The 7,320-nt window shown below is 40.7% G+C and overlaps 21 non-coding genes across 21 annotated transcripts; all 21 read left to right on the top strand.

Annotated features, from left to right (window-relative positions):
* The first annotated feature begins 283 nt into the window (after positions 1-283).
* On the top strand, positions 284-425 carry LOC145221710 (U4 spliceosomal RNA). The gene has a single exon (XR_013859169.1). It is a non-coding gene; the product is annotated as a U4 spliceosomal RNA (small nuclear RNA).
* A 175-nt stretch (positions 426-600) lies between these two features.
* On the top strand, positions 601-717 carry LOC145221204 (U5 spliceosomal RNA). Its single transcript, XR_013858696.1, has one exon. It is a non-coding gene; the product is annotated as a U5 spliceosomal RNA (small nuclear RNA).
* Positions 718-972: 255 nt separating this feature from the next.
* On the top strand, positions 973-1,114 carry LOC145221707 (U4 spliceosomal RNA). Its single transcript, XR_013859167.1, has one exon. It is a non-coding gene; the product is annotated as a U4 spliceosomal RNA (small nuclear RNA).
* Positions 1,115-1,289: 175 nt separating this feature from the next.
* On the top strand, positions 1,290-1,406 carry LOC145221203 (U5 spliceosomal RNA). Its single transcript, XR_013858695.1, has one exon. It is a non-coding gene; the product is annotated as a U5 spliceosomal RNA (small nuclear RNA).
* Positions 1,407-1,661: 255 nt separating this feature from the next.
* On the top strand, positions 1,662-1,803 carry LOC145221706 (U4 spliceosomal RNA). The gene has a single exon (XR_013859166.1). It is a non-coding gene; the product is annotated as a U4 spliceosomal RNA (small nuclear RNA).
* Positions 1,804-1,978: 175 nt separating this feature from the next.
* On the top strand, positions 1,979-2,095 carry LOC145221202 (U5 spliceosomal RNA). The gene has a single exon (XR_013858694.1). It is a non-coding gene; the product is annotated as a U5 spliceosomal RNA (small nuclear RNA).
* Positions 2,096-2,350: 255 nt separating this feature from the next.
* Positions 2,351-2,492, top strand: LOC145221705 (U4 spliceosomal RNA). Its single transcript, XR_013859165.1, has one exon. It is a non-coding gene; the product is annotated as a U4 spliceosomal RNA (small nuclear RNA).
* Positions 2,493-2,667: 175 nt separating this feature from the next.
* LOC145221201 (U5 spliceosomal RNA) lies at positions 2,668-2,784 on the top strand. The gene has a single exon (XR_013858693.1). It is a non-coding gene; the product is annotated as a U5 spliceosomal RNA (small nuclear RNA).
* Positions 2,785-3,039: 255 nt separating this feature from the next.
* On the top strand, positions 3,040-3,181 carry LOC145221704 (U4 spliceosomal RNA). Its single transcript, XR_013859164.1, has one exon. It is a non-coding gene; the product is annotated as a U4 spliceosomal RNA (small nuclear RNA).
* Positions 3,182-3,356: 175 nt separating this feature from the next.
* On the top strand, positions 3,357-3,473 carry LOC145221199 (U5 spliceosomal RNA). Its single transcript, XR_013858691.1, has one exon. It is a non-coding gene; the product is annotated as a U5 spliceosomal RNA (small nuclear RNA).
* Positions 3,474-3,728: 255 nt separating this feature from the next.
* Positions 3,729-3,870, top strand: LOC145221703 (U4 spliceosomal RNA). Its single transcript, XR_013859163.1, has one exon. It is a non-coding gene; the product is annotated as a U4 spliceosomal RNA (small nuclear RNA).
* Positions 3,871-4,045: 175 nt separating this feature from the next.
* Positions 4,046-4,162, top strand: LOC145221197 (U5 spliceosomal RNA). Its single transcript, XR_013858690.1, has one exon. It is a non-coding gene; the product is annotated as a U5 spliceosomal RNA (small nuclear RNA).
* Positions 4,163-4,417: 255 nt separating this feature from the next.
* On the top strand, positions 4,418-4,559 carry LOC145221702 (U4 spliceosomal RNA). The gene has a single exon (XR_013859162.1). It is a non-coding gene; the product is annotated as a U4 spliceosomal RNA (small nuclear RNA).
* A 175-nt stretch (positions 4,560-4,734) lies between these two features.
* On the top strand, positions 4,735-4,851 carry LOC145221196 (U5 spliceosomal RNA). Its single transcript, XR_013858689.1, has one exon. It is a non-coding gene; the product is annotated as a U5 spliceosomal RNA (small nuclear RNA).
* Positions 4,852-5,106: 255 nt separating this feature from the next.
* On the top strand, positions 5,107-5,248 carry LOC145221701 (U4 spliceosomal RNA). The gene has a single exon (XR_013859161.1). It is a non-coding gene; the product is annotated as a U4 spliceosomal RNA (small nuclear RNA).
* A 175-nt stretch (positions 5,249-5,423) lies between these two features.
* LOC145221195 (U5 spliceosomal RNA) lies at positions 5,424-5,540 on the top strand. Its single transcript, XR_013858688.1, has one exon. It is a non-coding gene; the product is annotated as a U5 spliceosomal RNA (small nuclear RNA).
* A 255-nt stretch (positions 5,541-5,795) lies between these two features.
* LOC145221700 (U4 spliceosomal RNA) lies at positions 5,796-5,937 on the top strand. Its single transcript, XR_013859160.1, has one exon. It is a non-coding gene; the product is annotated as a U4 spliceosomal RNA (small nuclear RNA).
* Positions 5,938-6,112: 175 nt separating this feature from the next.
* Positions 6,113-6,229, top strand: LOC145221194 (U5 spliceosomal RNA). Its single transcript, XR_013858687.1, has one exon. It is a non-coding gene; the product is annotated as a U5 spliceosomal RNA (small nuclear RNA).
* Positions 6,230-6,484: 255 nt separating this feature from the next.
* Positions 6,485-6,626, top strand: LOC145221699 (U4 spliceosomal RNA). Its single transcript, XR_013859159.1, has one exon. It is a non-coding gene; the product is annotated as a U4 spliceosomal RNA (small nuclear RNA).
* A 175-nt stretch (positions 6,627-6,801) lies between these two features.
* On the top strand, positions 6,802-6,918 carry LOC145221193 (U5 spliceosomal RNA). Its single transcript, XR_013858686.1, has one exon. It is a non-coding gene; the product is annotated as a U5 spliceosomal RNA (small nuclear RNA).
* Positions 6,919-7,173: 255 nt separating this feature from the next.
* On the top strand, positions 7,174-7,315 carry LOC145221698 (U4 spliceosomal RNA). Its single transcript, XR_013859158.1, has one exon. It is a non-coding gene; the product is annotated as a U4 spliceosomal RNA (small nuclear RNA).
* Positions 7,316-7,320: the final 5 nt, after the last annotated feature.

Raw genomic sequence — 7,320 nt, 5'->3', positions numbered from 1 at the left:
TGTTGAAACCACAACAACTGCTTGTGGTGAAATCGTCAATCAATCGATGTGCATGACCATTGTCAGTTATGGTTGGTGCGGTTAATCGGACAATTGATGAAACGCTTTCCGCATAGAAATGCTATATCTTAGCAACTCAGTGCCCTCTTTCATTTTTTTTTGTGATCGTTATCATTTAAATACCGTGGGCATCGCAAACTGACACAGAAAGTCGTAGTCTCGATTTGCAACAAACATAAATGTTACAAGCGGGCACAAGAGTAAGGAACTAGATTCCAAAGGCAGCTTTGCGCAGAGGCGATATCGTAGCTGATGAGGATATTCCGAGGCGCGATTATTGCTAGTTGAAAACTAAACCCAATACCCCGCCCTGTTACCGCTTTGTACGGTTTTAACAGGGGCAATATGTGGACGATTCTTGCAATCGCTGATTTCTTTTAGTATTTAATCTCCAGAAAGCGTGCGTGTGTTGACATGACAAATCGTGTGGCATTATTTAAATATTGTACAAAGGACAATTTGCAAAAAATTTGAACCAAACACACCACAAACTGAGAGTCGGAATCTGTTTCTTTCGTTAATACTACCTATTCGTTCTGCAACTCTGATCTCACTTCAACATGAGCAAATCTTTCGCCTTTTACTAAAGATTTCCGTGGAGTGGGGTATTTTCAAGAGTCTTTGCTATTTGTTGAAACCACAACAACTGCTTGTGGTGAAATCGTCAATCAATCGATGTGCATGACCATTGTCAGTTATGGTTGGTGCGGTTAATCGGACAATTGATGAAACGCTTTCCGCATAGAAATGCTATATCTTAGCAACTCAGTGCCCTCTTTCATTTTTTTTTGTGATCGTTATCATTTAAATACCGTGGGCATCGCAAACTGACACAGAAAGTCGTAGTCTCGATTTGCAACAAACATAAATGTTACAAGCGGGCACAAGAGTAAGGAACTAGATTCCAAAGGCAGCTTTGCGCAGAGGCGATATCGTAGCTGATGAGGATATTCCGAGGCGCGATTATTGCTAGTTGAAAACTAAACCCAATACCCCGCCCTGTTACCGCTTTGTACGGTTTTAACAGGGGCAATATGTGGACGATTCTTGCAATCGCTGATTTCTTTTAGTATTTAATCTCCAGAAAGCGTGCGTGTGTTGACATGACAAATCGTGTGGCATTATTTAAATATTGTACAAAGGACAATTTGCAAAAAATTTGAACCAAACACACCACAAACTGAGAGTCGGAATCTGTTTCTTTCGTTAATACTACCTATTCGTTCTGCAACTCTGATCTCACTTCAACATGAGCAAATCTTTCGCCTTTTACTAAAGATTTCCGTGGAGTGGGGTATTTTCAAGAGTCTTTGCTATTTGTTGAAACCACAACAACTGCTTGTGGTGAAATCGTCAATCAATCGATGTGCATGACCATTGTCAGTTATGGTTGGTGCGGTTAATCGGACAATTGATGAAACGCTTTCCGCATAGAAATGCTATATCTTAGCAACTCAGTGCCCTCTTTCATTTTTTTTTGTGATCGTTATCATTTAAATACCGTGGGCATCGCAAACTGACACAGAAAGTCGTAGTCTCGATTTGCAACAAACATAAATGTTACAAGCGGGCACAAGAGTAAGGAACTAGATTCCAAAGGCAGCTTTGCGCAGAGGCGATATCGTAGCTGATGAGGATATTCCGAGGCGCGATTATTGCTAGTTGAAAACTAAACCCAATACCCCGCCCTGTTACCGCTTTGTACGGTTTTAACAGGGGCAATATGTGGACGATTCTTGCAATCGCTGATTTCTTTTAGTATTTAATCTCCAGAAAGCGTGCGTGTGTTGACATGACAAATCGTGTGGCATTATTTAAATATTGTACAAAGGACAATTTGCAAAAAATTTGAACCAAACACACCACAAACTGAGAGTCGGAATCTGTTTCTTTCGTTAATACTACCTATTCGTTCTGCAACTCTGATCTCACTTCAACATGAGCAAATCTTTCGCCTTTTACTAAAGATTTCCGTGGAGTGGGGTATTTTCAAGAGTCTTTGCTATTTGTTGAAACCACAACAACTGCTTGTGGTGAAATCGTCAATCAATCGATGTGCATGACCATTGTCAGTTATGGTTGGTGCGGTTAATCGGACAATTGATGAAACGCTTTCCGCATAGAAATGCTATATCTTAGCAACTCAGTGCCCTCTTTCATTTTTTTTTGTGATCGTTATCATTTAAATACCGTGGGCATCGCAAACTGACACAGAAAGTCGTAGTCTCGATTTGCAACAAACATAAATGTTACAAGCGGGCACAAGAGTAAGGAACTAGATTCCAAAGGCAGCTTTGCGCAGAGGCGATATCGTAGCTGATGAGGATATTCCGAGGCGCGATTATTGCTAGTTGAAAACTAAACCCAATACCCCGCCCTGTTACCGCTTTGTACGGTTTTAACAGGGGCAATATGTGGACGATTCTTGCAATCGCTGATTTCTTTTAGTATTTAATCTCCAGAAAGCGTGCGTGTGTTGACATGACAAATCGTGTGGCATTATTTAAATATTGTACAAAGGACAATTTGCAAAAAATTTGAACCAAACACACCACAAACTGAGAGTCGGAATCTGTTTCTTTCGTTAATACTACCTATTCGTTCTGCAACTCTGATCTCACTTCAACATGAGCAAATCTTTCGCCTTTTACTAAAGATTTCCGTGGAGTGGGGTATTTTCAAGAGTCTTTGCTATTTGTTGAAACCACAACAACTGCTTGTGGTGAAATCGTCAATCAATCGATGTGCATGACCATTGTCAGTTATGGTTGGTGCGGTTAATCGGACAATTGATGAAACGCTTTCCGCATAGAAATGCTATATCTTAGCAACTCAGTGCCCTCTTTCATTTTTTTTTGTGATCGTTATCATTTAAATACCGTGGGCATCGCAAACTGACACAGAAAGTCGTAGTCTCGATTTGCAACAAACATAAATGTTACAAGCGGGCACAAGAGTAAGGAACTAGATTCCAAAGGCAGCTTTGCGCAGAGGCGATATCGTAGCTGATGAGGATATTCCGAGGCGCGATTATTGCTAGTTGAAAACTAAACCCAATACCCCGCCCTGTTACCGCTTTGTACGGTTTTAACAGGGGCAATATGTGGACGATTCTTGCAATCGCTGATTTCTTTTAGTATTTAATCTCCAGAAAGCGTGCGTGTGTTGACATGACAAATCGTGTGGCATTATTTAAATATTGTACAAAGGACAATTTGCAAAAAATTTGAACCAAACACACCACAAACTGAGAGTCGGAATCTGTTTCTTTCGTTAATACTACCTATTCGTTCTGCAACTCTGATCTCACTTCAACATGAGCAAATCTTTCGCCTTTTACTAAAGATTTCCGTGGAGTGGGGTATTTTCAAGAGTCTTTGCTATTTGTTGAAACCACAACAACTGCTTGTGGTGAAATCGTCAATCAATCGATGTGCATGACCATTGTCAGTTATGGTTGGTGCGGTTAATCGGACAATTGATGAAACGCTTTCCGCATAGAAATGCTATATCTTAGCAACTCAGTGCCCTCTTTCATTTTTTTTTGTGATCGTTATCATTTAAATACCGTGGGCATCGCAAACTGACACAGAAAGTCGTAGTCTCGATTTGCAACAAACATAAATGTTACAAGCGGGCACAAGAGTAAGGAACTAGATTCCAAAGGCAGCTTTGCGCAGAGGCGATATCGTAGCTGATGAGGATATTCCGAGGCGCGATTATTGCTAGTTGAAAACTAAACCCAATACCCCGCCCTGTTACCGCTTTGTACGGTTTTAACAGGGGCAATATGTGGACGATTCTTGCAATCGCTGATTTCTTTTAGTATTTAATCTCCAGAAAGCGTGCGTGTGTTGACATGACAAATCGTGTGGCATTATTTAAATATTGTACAAAGGACAATTTGCAAAAAATTTGAACCAAACACACCACAAACTGAGAGTCGGAATCTGTTTCTTTCGTTAATACTACCTATTCGTTCTGCAACTCTGATCTCACTTCAACATGAGCAAATCTTTCGCCTTTTACTAAAGATTTCCGTGGAGTGGGGTATTTTCAAGAGTCTTTGCTATTTGTTGAAACCACAACAACTGCTTGTGGTGAAATCGTCAATCAATCGATGTGCATGACCATTGTCAGTTATGGTTGGTGCGGTTAATCGGACAATTGATGAAACGCTTTCCGCATAGAAATGCTATATCTTAGCAACTCAGTGCCCTCTTTCATTTTTTTTTGTGATCGTTATCATTTAAATACCGTGGGCATCGCAAACTGACACAGAAAGTCGTAGTCTCGATTTGCAACAAACATAAATGTTACAAGCGGGCACAAGAGTAAGGAACTAGATTCCAAAGGCAGCTTTGCGCAGAGGCGATATCGTAGCTGATGAGGATATTCCGAGGCGCGATTATTGCTAGTTGAAAACTAAACCCAATACCCCGCCCTGTTACCGCTTTGTACGGTTTTAACAGGGGCAATATGTGGACGATTCTTGCAATCGCTGATTTCTTTTAGTATTTAATCTCCAGAAAGCGTGCGTGTGTTGACATGACAAATCGTGTGGCATTATTTAAATATTGTACAAAGGACAATTTGCAAAAAATTTGAACCAAACACACCACAAACTGAGAGTCGGAATCTGTTTCTTTCGTTAATACTACCTATTCGTTCTGCAACTCTGATCTCACTTCAACATGAGCAAATCTTTCGCCTTTTACTAAAGATTTCCGTGGAGTGGGGTATTTTCAAGAGTCTTTGCTATTTGTTGAAACCACAACAACTGCTTGTGGTGAAATCGTCAATCAATCGATGTGCATGACCATTGTCAGTTATGGTTGGTGCGGTTAATCGGACAATTGATGAAACGCTTTCCGCATAGAAATGCTATATCTTAGCAACTCAGTGCCCTCTTTCATTTTTTTTTGTGATCGTTATCATTTAAATACCGTGGGCATCGCAAACTGACACAGAAAGTCGTAGTCTCGATTTGCAACAAACATAAATGTTACAAGCGGGCACAAGAGTAAGGAACTAGATTCCAAAGGCAGCTTTGCGCAGAGGCGATATCGTAGCTGATGAGGATATTCCGAGGCGCGATTATTGCTAGTTGAAAACTAAACCCAATACCCCGCCCTGTTACCGCTTTGTACGGTTTTAACAGGGGCAATATGTGGACGATTCTTGCAATCGCTGATTTCTTTTAGTATTTAATCTCCAGAAAGCGTGCGTGTGTTGACATGACAAATCGTGTGGCATTATTTAAATATTGTACAAAGGACAATTTGCAAAAAATTTGAACCAAACACACCACAAACTGAGAGTCGGAATCTGTTTCTTTCGTTAATACTACCTATTCGTTCTGCAACTCTGATCTCACTTCAACATGAGCAAATCTTTCGCCTTTTACTAAAGATTTCCGTGGAGTGGGGTATTTTCAAGAGTCTTTGCTATTTGTTGAAACCACAACAACTGCTTGTGGTGAAATCGTCAATCAATCGATGTGCATGACCATTGTCAGTTATGGTTGGTGCGGTTAATCGGACAATTGATGAAACGCTTTCCGCATAGAAATGCTATATCTTAGCAACTCAGTGCCCTCTTTCATTTTTTTTTGTGATCGTTATCATTTAAATACCGTGGGCATCGCAAACTGACACAGAAAGTCGTAGTCTCGATTTGCAACAAACATAAATGTTACAAGCGGGCACAAGAGTAAGGAACTAGATTCCAAAGGCAGCTTTGCGCAGAGGCGATATCGTAGCTGATGAGGATATTCCGAGGCGCGATTATTGCTAGTTGAAAACTAAACCCAATACCCCGCCCTGTTACCGCTTTGTACGGTTTTAACAGGGGCAATATGTGGACGATTCTTGCAATCGCTGATTTCTTTTAGTATTTAATCTCCAGAAAGCGTGCGTGTGTTGACATGACAAATCGTGTGGCATTATTTAAATATTGTACAAAGGACAATTTGCAAAAAATTTGAACCAAACACACCACAAACTGAGAGTCGGAATCTGTTTCTTTCGTTAATACTACCTATTCGTTCTGCAACTCTGATCTCACTTCAACATGAGCAAATCTTTCGCCTTTTACTAAAGATTTCCGTGGAGTGGGGTATTTTCAAGAGTCTTTGCTATTTGTTGAAACCACAACAACTGCTTGTGGTGAAATCGTCAATCAATCGATGTGCATGACCATTGTCAGTTATGGTTGGTGCGGTTAATCGGACAATTGATGAAACGCTTTCCGCATAGAAATGCTATATCTTAGCAACTCAGTGCCCTCTTTCATTTTTTTTTGTGATCGTTATCATTTAAATACCGTGGGCATCGCAAACTGACACAGAAAGTCGTAGTCTCGATTTGCAACAAACATAAATGTTACAAGCGGGCACAAGAGTAAGGAACTAGATTCCAAAGGCAGCTTTGCGCAGAGGCGATATCGTAGCTGATGAGGATATTCCGAGGCGCGATTATTGCTAGTTGAAAACTAAACCCAATACCCCGCCCTGTTACCGCTTTGTACGGTTTTAACAGGGGCAATATGTGGACGATTCTTGCAATCGCTGATTTCTTTTAGTATTTAATCTCCAGAAAGCGTGCGTGTGTTGACATGACAAATCGTGTGGCATTATTTAAATATTGTACAAAGGACAATTTGCAAAAAATTTGAACCAAACACACCACAAACTGAGAGTCGGAATCTGTTTCTTTCGTTAATACTACCTATTCGTTCTGCAACTCTGATCTCACTTCAACATGAGCAAATCTTTCGCCTTTTACTAAAGATTTCCGTGGAGTGGGGTATTTTCAAGAGTCTTTGCTATTTGTTGAAACCACAACAACTGCTTGTGGTGAAATCGTCAATCAATCGATGTGCATGACCATTGTCAGTTATGGTTGGTGCGGTTAATCGGACAATTGATGAAACGCTTTCCGCATAGAAATGCTATATCTTAGCAACTCAGTGCCCTCTTTCATTTTTTTTTGTGATCGTTATCATTTAAATACCGTGGGCATCGCAAACTGACACAGAAAGTCGTAGTCTCGATTTGCAACAAACATAAATGTTACAAGCGGGCACAAGAGTAAGGAACTAGATTCCAAAGGCAGCTTTGCGCAGAGGCGATATCGTAGCTGATGAGGATATTCCGAGGCGCGATTATTGCTAGTTGAAAACTAAACCCAATACCCCGCCCTGTTACCGCTTTGTACGGTTTTAACAGGGGCAATATGTGGACGATTCTTGCAATCGCTG

Source organism: Phallusia mammillata, chromosome 3, assembly GCF_965637545.1.
Source record: "Phallusia mammillata chromosome 3, kaPhaMamm4.hap1.1, whole genome shotgun sequence".
Taxonomy (NCBI): domain Eukaryota; kingdom Metazoa; phylum Chordata; class Ascidiacea; order Phlebobranchia; family Ascidiidae; genus Phallusia; species Phallusia mammillata.
The sequence above is the reverse complement of the archived record's forward strand: the minus strand, read 5'-3'. Positions and strand labels throughout refer to the sequence as shown.